We start from the raw sequence: 26,081 nt of genomic DNA, 5'->3' as shown, positions 1-26,081 counted from the left end.
TGTTATGGCATGGGTTTCTGACCAAGAAAAAGGCCATCCCACTGCCTGGTGCTGTGTCACATGAAGACACATCCAGGTCCTGCAAAGGTGGTTACTGGCATGGGCTGCAAGGGGAGAGCTTGAAAAGGCACCACAGGCTAAGCAATTGTGTATTTCTTCAGGATCTTCCTTCGAAGTTGGGAACATTCACACCTTTTGAAAGGGCAGGGGGGAGGGGAGTCATGAGACCATCTCATGAGACAGCAGTAGCTCTGCTGCAAAACAGTACTTTAGCAGGCTGGAGGCAGGGCCTGGCATGCTGGGTGAGCTCCCCATGGGGGGAGCTCAGCTCACCCAGTGCTTCCTGATGAGCAACAGGATGGCCTTGGGCCAGGAACCGACTGACCTACCACAGCTTTCCCTCACCTCCCACCCGGGGCCAGCTCCTTTCTTAGGACAGAGGCAGGGATAATCAGCCAGAGGGAACAGGTCCAGCCTGAGGGGGACCCTAGGACTAGAGGGCCCAAGGTCTGCCCACCTCATGCTCTCCTGGCACTACAACAGTCCAAAGCTGAGGTGGCCTGCTGGAGTCCCCATAGGTCCCTCCTGAGTTTCCTGATGGCTTTTTGTCATGGTTGATAAGCAAGTTCTCCCTCCTGAGCTTCCACAATACAACTCTCTGGAACTTAAGAAAAAAATGGGTGGGGGGCAGGGAATGGATTAATTGACTTCTCCTCTTTAGGTGATGTCACATGAGGCTACTAAGGGAGCCAGGCTGGGTTTCCTCTTGCCACCCCACAGGCCTCTCAAAGCATGCTTCACAGACACCTCTCTACCTGGACACGCAGTCTGGAGTTAACTGGCAACAAGCCTGAGAATCTGCAGGTAGGTACACAGCTGGTTCATCAAATCCCTGTTCTGGACCTCAACCCAGTGCATTTCAACTAAGGCATCACCCACTTCTTTCTTACCATTGATGAGACACTTAAACAGGTACTGAGCAGCTGCTCCTGGCAGAGGCCTGTCTGTCTCAGCCCCAGGGCTGCTCAGCTTCTCAGGAGCCTCTGGGTCCTGGGCCCCATGGCCAGAGCCTCTGCAGCTCTCCATAGCCTCCGGCCTTCCTTTCTCCTTACTCCACTCTTCCTCCATGGGTTCTGGGTTTTCTTCCTGGGAAAGTGACCCCTGGCTTGGGCAATGGCCCCCGACAGCAGCAGGCTGGCATTTGTGCAGAGCAGGCCCACCTGGGGTGCTCTCCTCAGGGCCCTGCACCCCGTCCTGGCTGCTGCCCACAGACTCCCTGGGGGTGGACTTCTTTTCTTCCAAGGCCTGGATGACATCTTCAGGAGTTCGAGGAACTTCTCTCAGTTGTCTCACGTGCTCTCTTTTCTTTCTCCTTAAATGGATCCAGGAATTTTCTATGGCCGTTAGGAAAAGGCTAACCTCCTCGTTCCCACAGGGAACTCGCTTATGCTGCACCTTGAGGTCGGTGAGGATTTTTTCAATCCAGGTCGTCACCATGACTATGCCCCAAGGGACGAGGCTTTCAGGGACAGTTCCTTCATCACAAACTCCAGCACCACAAATGTAATGGGTTTCCTCAGCTTCTCTAACTTCCTCTGCTTGCTTGGTGGTGATGGTACTGTTACATCATCATAAAAACTCCAAGCTAAAGCCCATCACATTGTCTGACCTTGACAGAATTCGGTGTACGTGACTTTGGGAACTCCCTGTATGTGGAGCTCTTCCTTCAGAGGAGCCAGGCTACACTTCTTCCCCAGCATGCAGCTGTACCACCTCAATCTTTTTTTAAGTTGTAAACTGTCAAACTTGTTTCTTCAAGTCCTACTCCTAGAAGTCTGGATTTAAACTTGAGTATGACTGTGAACTAAGGCAGTGTAGCTGAGTCTCATGTAGTTCTGCCTCATTCCTGTACCAGGGCCCTGCCTGGGATGTATGCAAGAGGGAAGGCAGATAGCACTTGGTGCTGGGGACATTTGTTTAGTCCTGGGAGATCCAGAAGGAAAGCACATTTTCCCACCCAAGTGAGCTTTCATTTGGATTGTAAGCCTGAGTCACATTCAAGTCAGAGGAGAAAAATCAGGTTTGAGGATGCTGATCTTTTTATATTCTGTCACATCCTCCTGCATCAAAGTCAGAAAGTCTGCTGAGGTTGATATAGTTAAGGATCAATACATAGGAAGTAGACTGTATTACCTAGAGGTGAATGACAGTGTGTGTGTGTGTGTGTGTGTGTGTGTGAGAGAGAGAGAGAGAGAGAGAGAGAGAGAGAGAGAGAGATGAAAAAGGAGAAATAAAACAAGGAGGAAAGAAAATAAGATTAAAGAGAAAATTTATAAAAATGAAGAGAAAATAAAAAACCAAGTTTAGAGGATATGAAAGAATGAGAAAATAGAAAAAAAGGGAAAGAGGGGAAAGGAACACAGAAAGTAAAGGAAAACTACAAAAAAAGAAATGAAAAAGAATAACAATAGATAAAAAGGAGAAAGAACATTTTAAAGCATTTTTCCTATCCATGCCAATAATGTTCCTCTTCAAATTTGACCTTTTCTTCTTAAACTTCCTTCCACTGGGTTCAACTGCTTCTTCCATGTTTATTCATCTAGTGAGAACACTAGGCAAATTTCTTTTCTACACAATGCCAAAGAGGAGTAGCAGACATAGAAAGAAGAAACTTGGGATTACACCTAATTTCTGCCACTTATTGTATCCAGATAAATCATTATGGGCTTTAAATTTCAGGTGTTTAATTTGAACAACTACTTGAATCATATGTTAAATGCAGATGGAAATAATAAATGCTGTTTCATTAGTCTTCAAGATTGCTTCAAATCTTAAAATTCAATGTGATCTTATTCTGTCTATAGAAAAATGGGGAATATTAACTGGAAGAAATGAAAAAATATAGTAGAACACAAATAACAAGAAAACCAGTAAAGAAAATTTTAAAAATCAGGAAAAGATAATAGAAAGTTATGCAAGAATGGAAAAGCACTAGGAGAAAATAATTTAAGACAGAAAGACAAGATAGTGTCTGTAAGGGCAAACCAAACTAGAAAGTCAGTTAAGTAGATAAATCAGTTAGAATTATCATCTAAATATATAAATACATGCTAAAATAATGAACATAGTCTATGTATAAATGTCCTTCACTTACAACCCAAATTAATTAATAACCCAAAATATAACCCAAATATATCAGCAACTTAACAACAAAATAAAACCAATCTAGCTGAGCAGTAGTCAAAGGACATCAATAGACAGTTCTCAAAGTAAGAAATATCAATGGCCGACAAATGTATAAAAAAGGCTTAACATCACTATCCATCAGGAAATTTCAAATCAAAACCACAATGATATGTCACCTTACTCTTACTAGAATGGCTAAAACAGAGACTAATAAATGCTGATGAGGATGCAGACAACAGGGAATACTTATACACAGTTGGTGGGAATGTAAATTAGTGAAGCCACTGAGGAAAACAGTGTGGAAATACTAGAAATAAACTTGCCAAATGATCCAGCAATCCGACTACTGGGTATACACCCAAAAGACTTGAACACTATGTATAAAAGAGATACCTGAACCACCATGTTAACTGCAGGACTGTTCACAGTAACCAAAATTTGGAACCAACCAAGTTGTCCATCATCAAACAAGTGGATAAAGAAAATGTGGTACGTATACACAATGAAATATTAGTCAACTATAAAAAAATGAAATTCTTTCATTTGCAACAAAATGGATGCAACTGGAAGACATCTTGTTGAGGGAAATAAGCTGGACCCAGAAAGAAAAGTACTGCAGGTTCTCCCTTATATGTGGGAGCGAAAATTTTAAAAACAAATTAAAAAGAAGGAAGTGTCTGTGTGTATTAGTATCACTGCAAATATAATTTTGTAAAACTGTTTTATACATTTATCAAACCAGTGGTTAAGAATGTTGTGCTACTATAGTTTGAATGATCTATGATTACTTAAACATTTACTATATTTGAGTGAAATGACCATTTTTTTCCATTCAATTATTGTTCATAGCCATTATTTTATTACCACTGATCTAGGGACATTTAGCTTTTTACTTGTTAAACTTCTTACTCAGTGATGTATTAACCCTTTTTATTGTAATGTAAATTTAAAATATATTGTCTCAAAAACTAAAAAAAAGATAGAAGGAAGGAGGGTGACAAAGAGGGAAGAAGGTTATATTATTGTGTTCTTAGATTTGTATGTATAAGTCATATTCAATCTGTTAAGTATTAAATAAATTTAAAACTGCATTTCAAAAGAAAAAAATGTAGAGAGAAAGAGAGATCTTTTTTCTTCTGGTTCACTCCCCAACAGTCTGTAACATCAAGGACTGGCCCCGGTTGAAGCCAGCATTGGGACCTCCATTCAGGTCTCACACATGGGTGGCAGGGTTTCAAGTACTTGAGTTATCACTGGATGCTTCCCAAGGTCTATTAAGAGGAACCTTGACTGGAAGCAGAGGTGAAACTAGTTTGCAGGCATCCCATATATTGGATGCAGACACCACAAGCGGTGGTTTAAATTGTTATGCCAAAATGCCTGCCCCCAGAACTTCTATTTTCCAATATCATTTATCATGGTCAGTACTGTGGCATAGCAGATTAAGCCTCTCCCTGCAGCACCAGCATCCTTTACAGGTGCCTTTTTGAGTCCTAGATGCCCTGCTTCTGATCCAGCTCCCTTCTAATGGTATAGGAGAACAGTGGAGGGTGACCCAAGTTCTTTGGCCTCTGCAACCACATGGGAGACCCAGAAGAAGCTCCTGGATCCTGGTTTTGACCTAGCCCAGCCCTGGCCATTGTGGCCATTTGGGAAGTGAACCAGCAGATGGAAGGCTCTCTCTCTCTCCCTCTCTCTGCCTTTCAAATAAATAAAAAGATTTATCAATATCATTATCAACAGTAACATTTTGAGTAACAGTAATATTTTTTAAATTGTTCTACAAATATTTTCTTTTTTTGCAAAAATCACTAGGCCATAAACAAGTTACAAGATGAGGTCAAAGCTTAGCAATTCAACTTCTTGGATTAATATCAATAATTCAACAATGTTTTGTGAATCTTAAGTTTTTAAAAATGTCTTACATTTTAAAATTTTAAAAATGTCTTTCCATTTACATGGAAGCAGACTTTTAGAAGTCTGTTGAGATGTGTGTAACGCATGTAAAGCACCACTTCCAATTCCAGCATCCTGCTAATGCACACTTTGGGATTCAGGAGATGGTTTATGTAGGTGGATCCTGCCACTCATTTGGGAGCTGTTCATGGCTCCCAGCTTCAGCCTGGACCAACCTGGCTGCTGTTGACATTGGAGCAGTGAACACGTTGATGGATGCTCTCTATCTGCATGCTTTTTCCTCTTCCTATTCCTCTTCCTCTCTCTCTCTCTCTCTCTCTCTCTCTCTCTCTCTCTCTCTCCCCTCTCTCTCTCCCCTCACCTCCCTCCCTCCCTCTCATCTGTGTGTGTGTTCTCTGTGCTCTCAAAAAATATAAAACTTTAAAAATGCCTTGTCCAGGATTATTAGTTCCAGTATATATGTATCTGAATGACTTTTTGAAGTATCTACAGGCTAGCACCATGGCTTACTAGGCTAATCCTCCACCTGCAGTGCTGGCACCCCAGGTTCTAGTCCTGGTTGGGGTGCCAGTTCTGTCCTGGCTTCTCTTCCAGTCCAGCTCTCTGCTGTGGCCCAGGAATACAGTGGAGGATGGCGCAAGTGCTTGGGCCCTGCACCTGCATAGGAGACCAGGAGGAAGCACCTGGCTCCTGGTTTTGGATCAGTGCAGCACACTGGCGACAGCGGCCATTTGGGGAATGAACCAATGGAAGGAAGACCTTCCTCTCTGTCTCTCTCTCTCACTGTCTAACTCTGCCTGTCAAAAAATAAAAAAGGAGTATCTTCACACATATTCAAAGATAAAGAAGACCTGGTGCAAATCGTGAGCATCTGGCTCTAAACCAAGAACCTCCAAGTTTGTAGCAAGCATGAAGAAATCCTTTGCTATTTTATGCAAGACAACTCATCTTTCTCATGAAATCACTTTATCATCAAAGAAATAAAGACAAGATTGTTGGTGATAAATCATTCTCAAAGCATTTAACATCATTTTAAAAATGAGAGTTGAGGAAAGCAGACTCTCTGTGTGTTTACAAAAGAAGAAATTATGGTCTTGGCCAAGTGTTAATACTTCTAATTGGAAATCAAATGACAGAAAATTTTCCATTCATAAATATGACCTAAATTTATATTATTTAGATAATCTCATTTAAAAAATCTTAAATGGACCACTCTAATACAATAAAGGAACAATGTTCTATTATTTTATTGCATTTTACAATATTGCATAAGCACAGAAACAAACTGTACCAACTATCCATCATTCTCTATTTCTCCCTCCCACTAACTTCTGGAAACCATGAATATGTTTGAATGTATTAGACTATCCTAGATATGGTATATAAATTAAATCATCGAATATGTGATCTTTCATGAATGGATGTATCACTCAACAGCTTGTGATGGATGAGCACTAACTTGCTCTTTGTTGCCAATTTCCACTGCGTCAGCTCATCAGCTGATTCACATTTGGCTTGTTTTCCAATTTTAGCTGCTGAGAATCACACATCCAGGAATGTCTGTATAAAAATGTTTGCCATTCTTTTGAGTATATACTAAGGAGTTGGATTACATGATTGCATGATAATTCTGTGTTTGGATTTTGAAGAACAATCTAATTCTCTGTTTGAATTTTGAAGAACAATCCAAAACATTATTTTCCATAGTGGCTGTACTATTCTGCATTACTACCAGCAATATACAAACATCAGATTTCTCCATGATTTTTGCCAATGATTTTTAATTTTTATTAGAGTAACTTATATGGAAGTAAATTCACAAGTAGACTTGTGATGAATGATTCTGAGCATCTTTTCAAGTACTTGTTTGCAACTTGTGAATGTTTTTTGGAGAAAAGTTTATTCTGAACCTTTCTCCATTTTATTTATCTTTTTTTTTGACAGACAGAGTGGACAGTGAGAGAGAGAGAGAGAGAGAGAGAGAGAGAGAGAAAGGTCTTCTTTTTCCATTGGTTCACCCTCCAATGGTCACTGCGGCCAGTGTGCTGCAGCCAGTGCACTGTGCTGTTCCAAAGCCAGGAGCCAGGTGCTTCTCCTGGTCTCCCATGGGGTGCAGGGCCCAAAAACTTGTGCCCTCCTCCACTGCACTCCCAGGCCGCAGTAGACAGCTGGACTGGAAAAGGAGCAACTGGGACAGAATCCAGCACCCCAACCAGGATTAGAACTCAGTGTGCCGGCACCGCAGGTGGAGGATTAGCCTATTGAGCTGGCCTCTGCATTTTAAATTCAGGGTTTTTGTTGTTGGATAGTGATTGTTCTTTTTATATACTAGATACTAATTCCTTATCAGTATATAATTTCCAGATAAGACAATACTTTAAAATGTGTGGAAGATGGAATTAAAAGGTGGATTTATTTTGGTGCAAAACATTTTTTTTTGAAATCCACATACAGTATTCTTATAATACACATCCTCTCTATGAACTTCAGTATCCCTGTGTACTCTTCCATTCTGTGAACTGTGTTTCTGGTTTGTTTACAGAATCACTCGATACACAAAATTTTAATTTTAGTGAAGTGCAACATATGTTTTTCTGTTCTCCCCTGTGTTTTCCCCTGCACAGGGTGTTTTCTCAGGCAGATGCCAGCTCACAGAATATGGTATACATAGATCAGAATGGGGCAATGAAACAAGGAACAGTGAGGCAGGGTAGAGAAGCCAGTATGAATACACAAGGAATCCGGGGGCTGGAGGTCAAGACACAGAGGCTCCAATGTGAGGGCAAGTGAGGACCCCCAACATGCACTTTCTGGGAGGAGACAGGCTCCACCATGGGGTTTGTGAATATTCAAAAATAAAATACAAGAGCAGAAACCCCGTTTGTTTGGTTGCTGGTCTCCCTCCACCCCCATGGCTAATCCAAGTTTTTCCATCCTATTGAAAGCATTGACAAACAATTCTGGTCAACAGCCCATCTTTCAAAAGAAAGATGAAGAAAAGATGAAGGGAAAAGGCCAGCTCACCCTGCCCGTACACAGGATCATGAGGAAGCAAGGATCCTGGGGCCAGAATGAGGTCAGTTTCCATATCCCAACTCTTAGCCATCCTGCCTGGGGTGCCTCTCCTACTCTACTCCAGAGCACTAAGGGAGGAGAGGCTGGAGAGGCAGGGAAGTCTGGGTGTGACAGAGGTGGCAGTAGCATCCAGGGGACACAGTGCTGCCAGCGGACTGCAGTGGAGGTCTTGTCTGGAGTGGAATTCTTAGGGGTGCCAGGTGTCTCTGGTTCCATGACCACAGTGGGTTCTGGGGTTCAAGTGCTGCCCTGAAAAACACAGGTTCCTGTCCTTTCCCTATGGCTTGCTCAAAACAAAAATGTCAGTTGGAAACCACCAATAGTACTTTCCAGTTGTCTCATTCTGTTTACTATTGTTGTTATTGTTACTGTTATCTGACTACAAAGACAGTGTGAGACTTCACAGGTAGACTAGCTTGCCTGATGAAGGGCTTGGGTACAGAGAGCAGGGTTTGTGGATTTTTTGCATTATTGTTTTAAGCAGGAACAAAAAGGCTGATTGGAGTGGGGTGGAGGGATTTGCTAGAAGTTTCTATCTAAAAAAAATCAGCCCATCAAAAAATAAAGACAAAACAAGAAATACCTGTGTAAATCAGTATTGATGCAAATATGATTTTATAAAACATTGCTTTTTAGCTTTGCCAAACCAGTAGTTAAGAATATTATATTACTATAGTTTCATGATCTGTGATTGCTTTAAAATGCACTATAAATAAGTGAAATGATCACTTTCCATTCGATTACTGTTTATAGCCATTGCTTATATTCCTGCTAAACTAGGTTGCTTAGATTTATTCTTAACATGAAATTATATATATTATATAGTTATATATTAGTTATATATATAGTTATATATTAATATATACATTAATATATAGTTATATATATATTACATATTATAGTAATCACCATATAGAGAAAAACATGCAGGTAACAAATATGCCAAAATAGCTAAGAATAATTATTTCCAGTGCTGGCCCCTTGAACATACATGAGTATATTGCTGTCTTTTCATAACATTAAAAATTTTTAGTTTCTTAATTTATTTTCATTTTTTTGAAAGAGAGAGATAGAGACAGATCCTCCACCTGCTTGTTCCCTCCCCAAGTGCTTGCAACAGCCAGGGCTGAGCCCAGCAAAAAAGAGCAGCCCAAATCTCAATCACTATCTCCCATCTGGGTGTCAGGGACTCCAGTATTTAAGGCATCATCTGCTGCTTCCCAGGCAGTATATTAGCAGGAAGTTATATTAGAAGTAGAGGAGTTGAGACTCGAGCTGACACTCCAATTTGGGATGCAGGTATCACTAGTGGTGACTTAACTGCTGCACCAAATGCCCACTTCCATAGCATTTTTAGTGATTGCATAACACTCCCTCCAAGTATATGTGTTCCAACTTCTTTATGTTCTCCTTTGAATATTTAGATTGTTTTATTTTCAGGTACAATATTCATGAATATCTTTGTTCTTATAAATAAATGTTTTCCATTTTCTTGGGAGAGAGCTCCCAAAGTAGAATTAGCAATCAAAAGCTAAGTACAGTTTTGTGGGGCCAGCATTGTGGTATAGTGGGCCACCTGGGATATCAGAATTCCACATGGGTGCCAGTTTTAGCCTGAGCTGCTCCAACTCCAATCCAGTTTCCTGCTAATGTGCCTGGGAAAGCACTGAATGAAATTCAGGCCTTCTGGCTTCGTCCTGGATCAGCTCTGGCTGTTATGGCCATTTGGGAAGTGAAACAGCAGATGGATGATCTCTCTCTATTTCTCTCTCACACTCTATCTTTCAAATAAACAAAAGAATAAATAAAAATAAGTAAATAAAAAGGGGTACAGTTTTGTGTTTCTTGAAACTATTATCAAATTGTTTTCAAATGAGCTGTCTTAATTAAATTGCTCTCTTTCTTTCTCTATTTCATTTCAGAAATGGAAGCCCAGAGAGATCAAATGAAATATCCAAATATATAAAGGTAATAATTACACATCTAGAGTTAAAAGCCATCTAGGTCCAAGATCCTTATTCTGGTTTTTTTTTTTTTTTCTGCCGCCATAGGTGACTCTCATTTTCTGGGCATGCCTGAGAAGGAATCTGCACACTACTAGAATATTATGTCTCCTAATCCTCAAACACTCATGGGTTGTTTTTCTACTTCTATTATTATATACATCATACTTTTATCTAAATTTATTTTACAAAACACCATCACTGTATGCAGTATTATATCTGAAATGAGTTCAAAGTATGCTTAGATTTATTCTTAACATGTAATTAAAATAAACATGTAAATATTAAAGTGAAAAAAAGCTAAGTTATGTTTCATAGAAAATACATGTTAGGAAACAATGATATGTAGTATAAGCATGGACTTTATATCCAGATATGTGTAGGGTCAACTACTGGCTCTGTGGCTTAGATATGTAGTCTTGGACACATCACTTAGCCTCCTTGATCCTCGATTCCATGATGTGTAATCTGAGGGCAGTAATGTCTCCTCACAGGACTTTAGGAATTCCAGTGGCTACTTAATGCCCAGGCAGGCAATGAGTACATGATACTACCTTTGTGGCTATTACTAGGACTGCTGTTTATTCCCAAGAAAAGGTCCATACAGTACTCTCAGGATGGTGGCTTTCTGCTGACATGTGTATGTGAAAAAGTTACTTCCACTCCTTAGGACTTGCAGTATGGCTGTCTGTATTTTGATTTCCCACTTCTACCACATGTGCGCTCTGTGATTTTTGGAATAATTGCTTACCTTCTCTGTGCCTCATTTACCTAATTTGTATTCTTTAAATTGACACATAAACATGGTACATATTTATATAGAACCATGTGATGTTTGATGTGTGTATATATATATGTATATATGTATATATATATATATATATATAGTCATCTTCAAGTCACAGAATGCATGTCCATCTCTTCAAACCATTATCATTTCTTTCTGATAGCTCTTTTTTTTAAAAAAAATGCATTTATTTCTTTGAAAGGCAGAGTTACATAGAGGCAGAGGCAGAGATAGAGTGAGTGAGAGAGAGAAAGAGAGAGCTTCTGTCTACTGGTTCACTCCCCAAATGACCACAAAAGCTGAAGCTGTGCTGATACGAAGCCAGGAGCCAGGAGTTTCCTTTAAGTATTCTGTGTGGGTGCAGGGGCCCAAGCACTTGGGCCATCTTCCACTGCTTTCTCAGTCCATAGCACAGAGCTGAATCGGGACGGGAGTAGCTGGGTCTCTGACTGGCAGCCATATAGGATGCTGAAATTGCAGGCAGCAGCTTTACCCACCTATGCCACAGTGCCAGCCCCTCTGATAGCTCTTCTGAAATATACAGTCCATCATCCTTGCACCTTACAATACAGTAGGACATATGAATTTATTTCCCAAAATTATAACTTGTCCTGATTAGTAAAATGTGGCCAATAATATTATGGTGGACACAATGGTTAAGCATAACAGTTAAGAAACCACTTAGGGGGCTGGTGCTGTGGTGTAGTGGGTAAAGCTGCTGCTTGCAGGGCTGGCATCCCATATAGGCACTGATTCAACATGCTCCAAACTCATCTTGCACCTCCCGGCCATAGCACTGCCATTTCTCCAAAGAGCCCTGATCCTTTTCATGGGAGAAGAGTACTAACAATCCCAGGGTACTAAATATGCTCTTGCTAGCAGGTGACATTGGTCCTGGACCCTCTATTGGACAGACCTGTGAAATAATATGTGAGGACACACATCTTCCAAAAAATTTCATGGAAAAATATACACATATTTTCTTCTTAATAGGATCTTTTCATGAACTTTTAAAAGATTATCTATTTGGTTAAATTGGAAATGGAATAGAAAATTAATTTTTAAACAAATATTATGTAGGATCTCTGTCTTTAATGTGCTGTACACTCTTATTTAATGCTATAACTAGTACTCCAACAGTATTTTTTTTCACTTTGTGTTGCTATATGGGGGCAAACTGTTGAAATCGTTACCTAATGTATACTAAACTGATCTTCTGTATATAAAGAGAATTGAAAATGAATCGTGATGTGATTGGAAGGGGAGAGGGAGCGGGAAAGGGGAGGGTTGTGAGTGGGATGGAAGTTTTGGGAGGGGGAAGCCATTGTAACCCATAAGCTGTACTTTGGAAATTTATATTCATTAGATAAAAGTTTAATAAAAAAAGATTATCTATTTGGTAGGCAGAGATGACAAAGAAATAAGTTCTCACTCACAGATTCACTTCCTCAAAAGCCTGCAATGGCAGGGATGACAAGACTGAAATCAAGATCTAGGATCTCAATCCAGGTCCCTGACGTGGGTGTCAGGGACTCAACAACTTGAGCCAGTACCTCTTGCTCCAAGGTTATGAATTAGCAGAAAGCTAGACTCAAGAGCAGAGTTGGGACTAGAACCCAGGCACTCTGATATGGGATATGGGTGTCCCAAATTGTAATTTTAAAATAAAAAGCAACTTCTTGAAAAATTATTTAAGTATGTCAAAACCTCACAAGAAGCCAACTTGGGATCAATATGAGCAACATGTTGAAAAATGGTAGTAACGGATTATTAACTCATAGGTATCCATGAACCCATGCATACATAAACGAGTAATTGAACAAGTAAATAAATGAGGGGGGAGGAATATGTTTTTCTTATAGTAAAATTTCAAGGAATAAATATAGAAGGAATTATGGAAATAGAAAATCACTAATTGGTTAATACCAAAGGTCATAATATTTATGTGTAGGCAAGAATCATCCATGGAATCTATAAATTAATGGATAAAATTATGATGAAAAGAAAGATTTTTTTGTATATTAAAGTTTCTCACCACAAGTTACTTACTAATTACAGTGGGGGAAATAGTAACTTTAGGGAAACCTGGCAGACACCACCTTATCCAATTGCTCAGAGTCAACCAGTTATGAGAGATTTGGACACCTGGCCCCCTAACATTCTATACTGAGGATATACCAGTTCTGTGGTATTCTTGCCAAAAATATATCGGACAAGCCCCAACAGCTCGACATTCTACAAAAATCAATGAATTATAATTACTTAACATTGAGTTAAATGTACTACAAATGTCCAGGGGCTTAAAGGAAACATTGACAAGGAATTAAGGAAAGCATAAGCAAGATACACAGTAAAGGAATGTGAACAAAAAGATAATTCTGCAGTGAATGTGGGACTGCAGGGATCTCTTCTGTCATTGCATATAAATCCACAGGTGGGATGGCTGAGTTACAAAGAGAATCTGGATGACTCCATACACAAAAAGTTGATAAGAAAAGCTACCTGGTTAATAACATGGGATTTTATACTTTGCACCACAAACCTGAACAATTGTTACTCCTTAATAAAAAAAGCTATAATAAATTAATAAAAATATTCTTAAAACATAAAATCATGAAGAAGGGAGCAAAAGGACATTGAGGAGATGAAGAAATAGCTGAACCAAAAATTACAAAACAGATTCAATAACAGGTTTGAAGAGGCACATGAATCAGTGAACTAGAAGAGAAGACAAATGAAGCTATGTCTTCTGAGTAGAAGACACATAAATGAAAAAAGTAAACAGATCCCAAGACATTGTAGCACATCATTGATTGTTCTAAATTTCCCATCATGGGATGCCCACTAGGAGTGAGGATAGGGATACAGAATATTTGGAAAATTATTGCTGAAATATCCAAATATAACAAAATGCATTTATCTACAGATGTAAGATCTAGAATGAACTCAAGAGGATGGGCTGCAAAAACACACACTGAGATATATTCCTTTTCAAATTACTGACAGAATATGAACAAATTATCTTAAAAGCAACAAAAGGCAAATGATTTTTTATATAAAAATGATCTTCAAAGTGACTAACAGCTGATTCTTTGTTACAAAAATGGCAGTCAGAGGTAAGTGGGAAGGCACATTCAAATCACTGGAAGGAAAATGCCTACAACTGTCAGATATGAGTTCTCTATAAGGCAAAATTAAAACATGGTGAGGTAAAATTGAAGTGGTTGTGTTAATAGAACAATCCCACCATAGTGATAAAATGAATTTTTCAGGCTGAAATGAAGGACACAATGCAGTAATTAAAACTGATATGAATTAATAAAATCACAGATATTGATAACAAAATAGACAACTATAACAGCCATTACTCATTCCTTTTGGTGGTTAATTATTTTTCTATGTGATTTAAAGGCAGATGCACTAAACAATATTTATAAAGCTGTGTTGAAGAGAATACAATGTTAAAGACTTTGTACTGTTACATCTGTATTAATAGACATATTTAGCTATGGAACCATGGGCTTTTGTACATGGAAGGATTTTTAAATAAATATTTTTACTTTTTAATGACTTCAGAGTTTACTTCTTGTTATACAACAGTGATTTGAAAAATTTGCGACATTGGAAATAAAAGTGTATTTTGATGAAAAATTAGGTTGATTTTCATTTTTTTATCATTTGCATTTCCACAAATCTTTTCAAGATGATTTTGTAAGTCAAGTTATGTGATCACTTTCATCAGTTTCCACGAATAGTATCTACATCTTAATAAATTTTTTGTGGTAATCCATATAGTTTTTTTTTTTTTGACAGGCAGAGTGGACAGTGAGAGAGACAGAGAGAAAGATCTTCCTTTTGCCATTGGTTCATCCTCCAATGGCCGCCGCTGCCAGCACGCTGCGGCCAGTGCACCATGCTGATCAGAAGGCAGGAGCCAAATACTTCTCCTGGTCTCCCATGGGGTGCAGGGCCCAAGCACTTGGACCATCCTCCACTGCACTCCCAGGCCACAGCAGAGAGCTGGACTGGAAGAGGAGCAACCGGGACAGAACCCAGCGCCCTGCCCCGGACTAGAACCTGGTGTGCTGATGCCACAGGTGGAGGGTTAGCCTATTGAGCCATGGCACTGGCTGATATAAATAGGTTTAATGGGTACTTGGCATGGAAAACAATTTGAATTTTAATATGGGAGAAAATTTTAGCTCAAAGAATGAAGGACTCCAATTTTCTTCTCTTGTAGGATGTAAGATGCAAAATGAATATAACTTTAATACTGCATAGTCACACTTAGTGTCTGATACAGATGGATTACTTAATCTAAAGGAAGCTGGTGATGGTCCCTTTTGTCTTTGAAATTTGTAAAACAGGTCAGATTAATTATATGGCTGATTTTTATCAATAATTAATTATGATGGACTGCATATATAAATATATGTTAAATAAATATATTGAACTAAATGTTAAATATATATACATAGTAGTATATATAATAAGAATGAATATAAAATAAAGTTTTGTTTGAAGATGCTATGAACGGCTGGTGCCATGGCTCAATAGGCTAATTCTCTGGCTGTGGTGCCGGCACACTGGATTCTAGTCCCAGTCGGGGCACTGGATTCTGTCCCAGTTGCCCCTCTTCTAGTCCAGATCTCTGCTGTGGCCCAGGAGTGCAGTGCAGGATGGCCCAAAGTCCTTGGGCCCTGAACCCATATGAGAGACCAGGAGAAGCACCAGGCTCCTGGCTTCGGATCAGTGCAGTGCACCGGCTGCAGTGTACTGGCCGCAGCGGCCATTGGAGGATGAACCAATGGTAAAAGGAAGACCTTTCTCTCTGTCTCTCTTTCTCACTGTCCACTCTGCCTGTCAAAAAAAAAGATGCTATGAACAAAAATAATTTGATGAATCTAAGGTGTTAATCACTATAGACAATGTTAGGAAATATTATAAGCCATTAGATATTTGTGAGCTTAATAGTTAAAAGCTCCAAATTAGTAACACAAAAATAGAAAAAATATATACATTTTCAATTATATCAACAGAGAGAAATCAACACAAGATTCTTCAGTTTTCATTGATTCATTAAAAGCAATCAATATCAATATCAATATGTAAACAACAAAGAATGAAGTACATGAACACAGATATAGTTAAGTAATTTATGTAAAAGTTTGACTAATTAAGCATAGAAATAAATGGGAATATTTTGACCAGGAAACAAAGGGTAATATTTCCAGTTCAGAAACCATAGTTAAGTGCTTAAGTAGAAAGATACCTTAGGTATAAAATTGTCATTGCATCCTTCACAGCAGAAATTTAGCAGATTATATTTTGGGGACATTCTAATGATAATAAAAATTATCAAGTGAAGTGTAATGACATCAAGTGATACATACCTACATGTTCATTTTATTAAGATCATTTAAGTTAACCCACAATTTAAACAAATTTAAAAATGATTTTTTTAGATTCATGGGAGTGAGTGCTAATGAAGAGGAGTGACAATTGAAGATATAATCCTGAATCAGATAAATATTCCTACAAATAGTCATTTAATGCTATTGTAAAACTGTAATTCTGAAATTGTATATAGGGACTATTAATGGCAAATAAATGAAATATTTAATAATTTTGTGAAAAAACATGAAAATATTTTTATGATATAACAATTATTTTCTGCATATTATTATGTTCTAGTATATTGATCAAGAGGAATATGAGGAAAATAAAAATATTTCTCATGAAATATGGTTGTCTAGTACAGGAAATCTACCTGAAATGTTACTTTGTATAATGGTGATAATTGTGACTTTTGGGAAAATGTTATATATTCTAATAATTTATAATACAGAAAGTCAAAAATCCTCAAATGTTATTAGATCCCCTAAAATTCCAAATAATGTGGAAGAAAAATTTGAAGACTCCCTAACTACAAAATTAAACCAAGAAAATGGTCTAGAGAAGAAATTAAAGAAGTGAGTTCTCCTTTCATATAAGACTTATTTAAAAAATAACAAATCTACTTGGGTTGTTCAGTTTGGAGTGGGCAAAAGGAATAAAAAATAACCAACTGCAAACATTTCAAACTGAATTATCATTTATATGAGAATAAATTTTTATATTATTTTTACACAAGAAATAACCAACCAAAATAAAATTCCACATTACATAAGCTTCAGACATAGGGTTTGTACTGATATACAGTAAGTGAATACAATGGCCATAGGAAAACTAAAAAAAAATTAAAATGAAAACAGCAGGATACTATATGTGTAAAAAGGCATATTTGGAAACAGCAAGTACATAACTGAAGAGGTAGTGAATCTACTTAATGTGAACCATGTTAAACCATGAGCTGAGCTGAAGACTATTGAACTATATTATTAAGCACAGTGAGTACATTCCAACACAGTAAAAAGAGTAAATGAATGGAATTTAAAATATAAACCTAAATATAAAAAGGTTAGACTGAGAAAGAATTTAACTACTAGATGTTTCTCTCAACTAAAGGAAAGAAATAAAGGACAGTAGTATGAGAATTTTTATGGTATAAATTTCCAAAATTGATAACAAATACAAACCTGTGATTGATAAGTTTATTGGGTCAAAAGTGAAAATTTAATAAAATATACTTCAATAATATCTATACTTTGTAACATCATAGAGGAAAAAAAGACTTAAATGAGTGATAAAAGAAGGGTGATGATATACAAATACAAGAACAAGGTCCACACATTTGATATAGTGTCAGAAGAGATATAAATATTAAGACATCATAGAGTAACTGCCTTCAACAAACAAAGGCAAACTTAGATTAATTTCTAAGTAGATCTAGGGATTAGGTACCAAATGTAGTTTCATAGAGCACACCACAAAAAGAAATGGAAATGTTCTCTTGCATTAAATTAAGAAAGCACAAAGTGAAGAAACTTCATTACATGCAGAACATTGAACTAACATAGGCAGTTCCCAAGAGAAAAAACATTTAGAGGCTGGTGATGTGGCATAGTGGATAAAGCTGCCACCTGCAGTACTAGCATTTCATATGTGTGCTAGTTCAAGTCCTGACTGCTCTACTTCTGATCCATCTCTCTGGTATGACCTAGGAAAGCATTAGAAGATGACCCAAGACCTTGGGCCCCTACACTCCTGTGGGAGACATGGAAGAAGCTCCTGGCTCCAGCTTTGGATTGGCCCAGCTCAGGCCTTTGCTGCCATCTGAGGAGTGAACCAGCAGATGGAAAACTTCTCTATGTCTTTGTCTCTGTCTCTTTGTAGCTCTGCCTCTCCAATAAATATATACATCTTTAGTTAAAAATACAAGTTCTGCATATTTAAATTAGAATTAAAATCCTGGACTTTTAAATATTTTACATGATAGAATTTATGATTTCAGGTGTGTTTTATCAGCTTGTTAAAACTGATGTCATATAACTCATGTTTTGAAGAATTCCAGTTATTCATTTATCAGCCCTAATAAGCACTAAGGACTGACAGTGGCCTCGATATTTCCCACAAGTTTCTGGGCATGCAGAACAACTGGATCATATTTCCACAATACGGTTGAGAAGGACGACATTACGGTATCCACATAATATACATGATCACAAAGAAACCAACACCAGGATAGTATGGGTGGCCCTTTTTGTTGGGGAGGTCCTTAGGAAATCCTCATGCTTTGAAGGTACTCAGACCTCCTTTGATGGCTAGGTAAGAAGATCACCATATAAGCACTGGAGAAAAGCATGATTTCTACAAAGAAGATTTTCTGGGACAAGGCGAGTGTGAAAAATATTTCCATGATGATGGTGTTCCTTGAAGAAATTGAGCAGTACTTACTGATATAGAGTAGATAGGTTATGTTGGATAGAGCTGCACTGTAGATGATCATTGGACAACAGGTTGAAGGACCAAAAACAGAAGAAAGAATGGATAATATAATTTGTGAGTTTGTGTTTAAATCTTGACAAAGAGAAGGTGCTGGGGCTGATGGTGATGACCTGGATGATGCTAAGGTGGCAGGTGGTACAGATGGAGAGACCCCCTCATCACTCTACTCAAATAGAACAAAGCCTTACATTTTAAGTCACTTGGCAAATTCAATGACTTGAACATGTCTGGAGATAAAATATACAGTGTAGTGAGTAGCATTATTATGTAGAAAAATGCCAGGTGACAGATGGTCACATTAGTAGGCTTAGGCCTAAGATCCTGGTGGATTGTGAAGATATTGAAGAGAAAGATAAAGACATTGGCTAAGAGTAAAATGGCAGCTTGGAAAAAATACATAATTTATAATGACAACATAAGTGGAGATTTTGTTCATATTAAAAGCATACAAGAAGCCATTTTGGATACCTGTGAAACAAATAAATAAACAGATCTCACATCACCAGTGGTCTTTATTTTTGTCATGAAAATCACTACAAATAATTATTTATATTGTACACACTTATTTTTAAGGAACCCTGATATTCCAAAGATTCTTTTTTACATTTATTACTTAAGGTATACAAACTTCCTACATTTTATAAATATACATTTAGGATGAAGATTCTTAGCAGTAAGTCTTCTGCACTACTCTCTACAAAAATGAAGTTTCTTCATTATATCCATTTTATGACCCCTTTGAAAACTGCTATATTTGGGGGTTTCAAAAATTTTGCAACAAAATGAAATTATTTTAAATTTAGTTTTTCTTTAAACTCTTTGAAGTACTCTCTTTACACACACACACAGAATGCAAAAATGACTCATATTCAGAAATGAATGTCTGAAGTGGAAAACTCCACAACCACATGCCATGCATGAGTTAAATGAAAAATTGTATAGTTGATTGAATGGTGGCTGAACTTTCTTCAAAGACTTACTATAGTAAAATTAAAACACACTTATGTATTGAAACTGAATAACTGATTGCCCAAAAACATGTATCTCTACCCTCAGCATTTCCTGTAGCCAGGGAAAGCACCAGGATTACATCGACTAGAATATTAATTTAATTATCTTAATTCTAATGTAAATACACAGAACTTGTAATGTAAGATTATATCTATTTTTTCACTTTGACACGATATTCTGCATGTATTGAAATTTCTTCATATTGTGCTTTCTTAATTTAATGCAGCAAATCATTTTTTTTTCCTTTCTGGAGTGTGCTTCTATGAAGCTACTTTGATACATAATCTCTAGATCTTCTTCAGAAATTAATCTAAATTTGTTTATTGAAGGCAGTTTCTGTATGTTTTCTTAATATTTATTTCTGTTCTGACACTATTATGTGGGGAATTTTCTCTTGTCTTTGTAAATCCTTCATTTTATGAATTATTCAAGTCACTTCTTCCTCTTGGATGTTACAAAATATGGATATTATTTATGCTGTCTGATATTTAGAGGATCAAAACCAATTCAATTTCAATAATATATTTAAGCATGAAATAATATTTCTGGAATTATTTTGTATATACGCTCACTTTGGGATACTCCCTACATTATGAGACATTCAGCAAAGGAGATAAAATATAATTACATGAAAGAGAGTAGGTAAGAATTTCAATATTTCCTTTTCTCACAACAGTAATAATTAGTTGATTCTCCCTCACCCATGTCCCTCTTTCTATAAATGGCCACCATGCACTGAAACAGACTTGATCTTACTGATCATGAATTGATGTTTTTCCATTGAGTCTCTTGATAATGTAGAGTAGGCGAGAGAAAAATGAGTATTAATAGTTGAAGTGCTATCATTTACATAATTTCTTTTGAATCTGGGCCTAAATTTTCAGAATTTAACAATTTATAGTTGTAGACAAGATATACATGGACCACAATACATAATTTATTACTTATTTTAATTTTAATGTTAATTTTGTATCCTGTGTTTTATGTGAGTCATCTGACAATCCCATAATGGAAGCATCACTGAATCTGCAATAATATCTACTGACTTGGCAGAAATGGAAGATAAGAAAGCTTGAGCATGGACACCTGTAATTTGGACAGAGTGCAAAGGAGAATTGGGTCCTTTTTTAACAAAGTAAATACTTAAAATTCTGATTGTACAGCTCAGTTCTCACTGTAATATGTGACAATTTGGGGTTACTGGGCTAATGGTGAGGCCTCTGAGCACTCTCAGGAGACAGAAAGTGTGGACAACATTTGTTGTCTTTATTTTGGCTTTCATGTTAATCTCCAGAGTATTTATGTAATCTTGTATCACGGTGAGGGAAATATCACAGTTAAATAGACCAAGAGTAAAAAGACTGATGATGAAATCCCTGGGCTTAGATTAGACATGGACATAAAAGAGAAGCAGTGTAATGACAGGCAGAAGCCATCTGCACAAACTCAAGGGCTACTTGGTACACAAAGTATGGTGTTAAAAATTATTACCCAGGGCCAGCGCCATGGCTCAATAGGCTTATCCTCTGTCTAGCGGCGCCGGTACACCGGGTTCTAGCCCCAGTCAGGGCACCGGATTCTGTCCCGGTTGCCTCTCTTCCAGGCCAGCTCTCTGCTGTGGCCCAGGAGTGCAGTGGAGGATGGCCCAAGTGCTTGGGCCCTGCACCCCACAGGAGACCAGGATAAGCACCTGGCTCCTGGTGCCGGCCATTGGAGGGTGAACCAATGGCAAAGGAAGACCTTTCTCTCTGTCTGTCTCTCTCTTACTGTCCATTCTGCCTGTAAAAAAAATTATTACCCAAAAGGTGGAAAGGCAGGCATGTATACATAGAGTGAAATATCTTGCACTCACTGGTTCACTCCCCCAGACACCCTCAAAAGCTGGGGCCGGGCCAGTTCAAAGGCACTGCTGAAGAGCTCTGCTTCAGTTTCCCATATGTGCATCAGAGATCCTCATGCTTGAGCTGGGCCATCATCTGCTGCTTTCTAGGTGATTTAGCAGCAGGAGGAAGATGCATCAGAAGCCTGTGGTAACCAGGACTTGAAACAACACTCTGAATTGGGATGTAGGTGTCCCACATGGCAGCTTAACCCACTGCACCAAATGGTTTACTCAAGAAAAATAATTTTGATAAAGCCTCTTTTGTCATCTCTTTCACAGCATCAATTGCTAATGAATTGGTATAATTGTAGTAAATTATAGTATTATTTTATGAATGAATGCACAGTGATATTTGCATTCCATGTGCATTTAAGAATATGATAATATATGACAGAATATGCTATTTTATTATTATGTTAACCCCATGTTATTTTCATTATAAATTTTTATTTATTTATTTATTTATTTTGACAGGCAGAGTGGACAGTTAGAGAGAGAGAGGGATGTCTTCCTTTTCTGTTGGTTCACTCTGCAATGGTCATTGCGGCCAGCACATTGTAGCTGGTGCACCGTGCTGATCTGAAGCCAGGAGCCAGGTGCCTATCCTGGTCTCCCATGGGGTGCAGGGCCCAACCACTTGAGCCATCCTCCACTGCACTCCTGGGCCACAGCAGAGAGCTGGACTGGAAAAGGGGCAACCAGGACAGAATCCGGTGCCTCAACTGGGACTAGAACCCAGTGTGGCGGCACCACAGGCAGAGGATTAGCCTAGTCAGCCATGGTGCAGGCCTTCATTATAAATTTTACCATATTTATTGATAAGCATTTTAACAACTATTCCATCACTGACAACATTACAATGATTATGAGAATTTTATATGAACTGATATGTGGAAGTAGATTGATAGTGTTCACTGATGGAATTGTGTCAGTTGACAGATTCAGGTAAACATCTTTTCCACCATGATTAGCTCAACAAAGGAGTTTTTATAAAATCCTCCAATTTCAGAAGAATAAATAGTGCAAACATCCAATTGCACTGAGTGATTACAATATGTCACCTATTCTTTGGAAACTGAATTTAATGAAAATGCATGTAAAAGCACGGTTGATGAGGACAGTCATTATCTGATACATTGAATACCCAGACCCCTGAGAAAAATCATCTGTTTTATATTGTCACCACAGAGGTAGGAGACAGAAACTTTAGCAGGAAAATATAAGAATCTTATTCTGTGGGTTTAGGGACACCTAAAAATGCTCCCTGAAAGAACATTTACTAAAATACCAGAGTCAAATAGACACCAAGAAAGGATAAATCTATGGTTTTTATAACCTTTTGTGACTTCCACACACCCTCTTTAACTTACTTTAAACATTTTATGATTTCCATTCCAGTCTAGAGTAAACTAGCCATTAGGATAAAGTCATTCTTACAAACCATGTTCTTTCCTTATTTAAAAAGCTCCGAGAGGTATCTGTGCCATGCTCCAGGAAAAATGTTGTCTCTGGGTCAATCAGACTGGACAGGTACAAACCCAAATTTGTACTTTTCCTGGACAATTCCAAACAGCTCCAGGACCAGGCCAAGCAGGGCTGGGATTTCTGGACTGACATCTGGTCATGGAAATCCTGACTATTTCCTCTCCTTGGCCCAACAAAATCTGTAATCTTGCTGCTCCTCTTTTGACTGTGTGTTTTTAATGCCCTTGTTCCTTTTGTCTCTAACAGACTAAAGGCTGTCAAACTCCAAATGGTCGTCAGACAAGGCTTCCAGCCCATTCCATTGGATGACCTGAGCAGCCCTCTGGACTGAGCAGGACAGTCTTTCCAAGGCCACTGTTGCACACCATAATACAGATAGCAAGAGGAAAATACCCAAATCCTCCTCGACGCACACATGCCAGCTTTGAAGAAGTTCCAGAAAACGGAACTCCATCCATAATCCCAAAGAAGAATTTTGGGTATTATCTCTTGAGGGGGAAATGTTAGGTAGGAAGTCAGTTATGAGCTTATGTGTGTGTAACAGGCCTAAAGAGAAGACATCTATGTCCAGCATATGCATCTGCATCTCAAAGTCATCCCGATAATGTTTCAGGGGCAGCCTGGCCCTCACATCCTGCCCTGCCCCCTTCTACCTGATAACCTGCCAGGTGGAGGTCCCCACCCCTTCTGCCTGACAATCTTCCACAATCTCCCAGGTGCAGCCTACTATCTGCATCTCACACACCCTGCTCCCTTCCTCCTGTCTGATAACATTTGCATCCATAAAGTCCTTTGTTTCAGACCATCAAGAGAAGTTTTTCTATTTACATCCAAAAAGCTCTTTGTTCCAAAAGGAGCAGAGGTGGGGAAGCAAGGCCCATCTCCTTAAAAACCCCAGCCTCAACTGGATGGCACGCTCAGCTCTCTGCATCTTTGCTGAGCCGCCTGCCTGGCCTGGGCAGGTGTAATCTCTTCACTCAACATGTAACCTCCCTCCTTCCTCCTCCCCAGTCTCTCAGGCTTTGTTGGGAGAGGTGCCCATCCATCCTTGCAGATGTTCCTTCCCTAATAAACCTTGCTATTTTACCTCCCACTAAGAAAAAAAAAGGATAAATCTATGGTTTTTAGAGCTAATAACATGCTTCCCAGTGCATCACTCTGATAAGGAGATGATAGCCATAGCAATCCTGTCAAATAGTGAATTAAAAAAAAATGACAAATACATCCCGGGCACCAAGTTCCCTGATCATGGCCACATGGTCCCAGGATACCTGAATATTATCTCCCCTAAGGCATGAATACAGTTTTAAAATGAAGACTTTAAAACCTAACATTGCAGTATTTCAACATATAAATAGAGGCATTCTGTCAGTCAGATTTCTTGAAGAGTCAATGCCTGTACAGCCACAAGTGGAGAATCCCTGTCATTTTGTTCCACTTTACTCACAACAATATCATGTTTACATCCTCCTTTTCTTCCATTTTAAATATTCAAGGTCTTACTAGATCAAGTGTCTTATTAGATCAAATTTAATTGAAATAAATGTCATCAGTTTAATTGAGAAATATAATGAGGGAAATCAAGTACAAATCTCAAGTGCATCAAAAATGACAAATATAATCTTGCAAACATATTCATATATGGCCTTACCTAATTCATGATGTTTATCATTTCATGTCTAAAATATTTGTTGCATAAATCATGGAGTAATATCTAAGATTGATATCATGAGCAGAGAACATGTCACAGGAAAGAATCCTGCTTCACCCCAGAACCCACCTGCTCTTGGAACTCACTCTGTACATGAAACAGCTAAGTCTCTGATATGAGTCCATTATGAGATGAATCCAAAGATGTGCTTATAGGGAAAGTATGGAATCAAATCATCTCCTTCCATGCCCATTACTGTCATTTCAGTTGTGGAAACAGGAAAGCCTCAGCCTTGGCATTATTAGAAATAGGAGCCACCTGAGGGAAAAACAAACTTTCCTGGTTTCTGGAGACAGTGATGGAGAGCAGCTGGTTTCACTCTTATCACCTGTGGGTTCATTTATCCAGGCATGCTCTCAGTTATTGTCAACCAATACAAATGAAGCAATAGTCTTTACTTCAGAACAAGTACAAGCCACCTCTGTTTTATCAAGCTATCCCCATTGCTCCAGAAGCCACCTGGTGGCATCCTCATATGTTCTCCTGTGGTGTCAGCTTCTCGGTGAAATAGCACAGCACCCATAAATCAGGAAGCTGTGCCTGATGAACCCTATTCAAGAACAATGATTTTCCCCAGGGAACACATTCCCAAGCCAGAGAATCTGCATTGGTAGCAGAATTCGGGCTAAATTTCCTCTATTTAATTCTACTCCAGGCTAAGTGCTTTTCTGGAGGACAGAAAGGATACCTGCATTTCACCAACACAGAAGGTCATGGTCTGCACTGCCCCCCAGAAAACTTATACACATGTGCACCTCCAGTCTCCTTTGCCCTGTCACTTAACCCTCAGTCTCCTCTGTCAATTTTACTTACAGGGCTTTACACACTCTGAAATAGAGGAACTAGATTTTATCAACTAACAAACTTTCTGTTTCTCTGAAACCTAACAGCCATCCTTTTGCTATGACTTATCCATATGTGAACCTTTAAGCTAACCAGAACTGTTACATCTGTGGTCCCATTTATGAATCCAGTACCATCTGATTTTGATGTTGTGACATTTTTCTTCTCAACAAGTAGATATGCGTGTGGATAAAAACTCTGAGTCTTGCGTACATTCTGGTGGGCCTTTATGTATCCTCTTCCATCTACTCTGGAACAGTTATCCATCTGCTCTGTGTAAGGTCCACCCGTCAT

At 38.5% G+C, this 26,081-nt stretch overlaps 1 pseudogene; it reads right to left on the bottom strand.

Moving 5' to 3' along the window:
• Positions 1-834: 834 nt before the first annotated feature.
• LOC133764034 (RNA N6-adenosine-methyltransferase METTL16-like) lies at positions 835-26,081 on the bottom strand (annotated as a pseudogene).

This window comes from Lepus europaeus, chromosome 7 (assembly GCF_033115175.1).
Source record: "Lepus europaeus isolate LE1 chromosome 7, mLepTim1.pri, whole genome shotgun sequence".
Lineage (NCBI taxonomy): Eukaryota > Metazoa > Chordata > Mammalia > Lagomorpha > Leporidae > Lepus > Lepus europaeus.
The sequence above is the reverse complement of the archived record's forward strand: the minus strand, read 5'-3'. Positions and strand labels throughout refer to the sequence as shown.